Source organism: Dipodomys merriami, unplaced genomic scaffold, assembly GCF_024711535.1.
Source record: "Dipodomys merriami isolate MVZ:Mamm:240054 unplaced genomic scaffold, mDipMer1.0.p SCAF_115, whole genome shotgun sequence".
Taxonomy (NCBI): Eukaryota; Metazoa; Chordata; class Mammalia; order Rodentia; family Heteromyidae; genus Dipodomys; species Dipodomys merriami.
Window position 1 is genome coordinate 2,650,358 of NW_027202438.1, and position 1,192 is coordinate 2,651,549.

Sequence of the window (1,192 nt, forward strand, 5' to 3'; positions counted from 1 at the left end):
AGGGTTCGGTTTAGGTTGAGGTTTATATTAAGGGTGAGGGTTAGAGTTAGGGTTAGGGTGATGGTGTGGTTTAAGGTTAGAGTTAGCGTTAGTGTTAGTGTTAGAGTTAAGGTGAGGGTTAGAGTGAGGTTTAGGGTTAGGCTTAATCTTAGGGTTAGGCTTAGGCTTAGGCCAAGACTGAGGGTGAGGGTTAGGGTTAGGGTTAGGTTGAGGGTTAGGGTTAGGGTTAGAGTGAGTGTTAGGATGTGGTGTAGTGTTAGGATTAGGGTTAGGGTGAGCGCTAGGGTGATGGTTAATTTGAGGGTTAGGGTTAGGGATAGGGTTAGGTGTAGGATTAGGTTTAGATTGAGGGTGAGTGTGAGGGTTAGTGTGAGGGTTAGGCTCAGGCTTAGGGTTAGAGTGAGTGTTAGGGTTAGGGTTTGGTTTAGGGTGAGGGTGAGGGTTAGGGTTAGGGTTAGGGTGAGGGTGAGGGTGAGGGTTAGGGTTAGGTTTAGTGTGAAAGTTAGGGTTATGGTGAGGGTTAGGGTTAGGGTTAGGTGAGGGTGAGGGTGAGGGTTAGGGTTAGGTTTAGTGTGAAATTTAGGGTTATGGTGAGTGTTAGGGTTAGGTTTAGGTTTAGGGTGAGGGCTAGGGTGAGAGTGAGGTTTAGGGTTAGGGTTAGGGTGAGGTTTAGGTTGAGGGTGAGGTTTAGGGTTAGGGTTAGGGTGAGGTTTAGGGTTATGGTTAGGGTTACGGTTAAGGCGAGGTTGAGGGTTAGGATTAGAGTTAGGTTTAGCGTGAAGTTTAGGGTGAGGGTTAGTGTTAGTGTTAGTGTTAGGGGTAGGGTTAGGATGAGGGTTAGTGTGAGGGTGAGGGTTATGGTAAGGCCTAGGTTTAGGATTAGGGTTAAGGTGAGGGTGAGTGTGAGGGTTAGTGTTAGTGTTAGTGTTAGGGTTAGCATTAGGGTTAGGGTGAGGGTGAGGTTTAGCTTTAGGGTTAGGTTTAGAGTGAGGGTTAGGGTGAAGGTTATGGTGAGGGTTAGGGATAGGATTCGCGTTAGGGTATGTGCTAGAACCAGCAACACTGTTAGGGTTAGGGTTAGAGTGAGGGTTGGGGTGAGTTTTAGATTTAGGGTTAGTGTTAGTGTTAGGATTAGGATTAGGGTTACGGTGACTGTGAGTGTGACAGTTAAGGTTAGGGTTAGTGTTAGGCT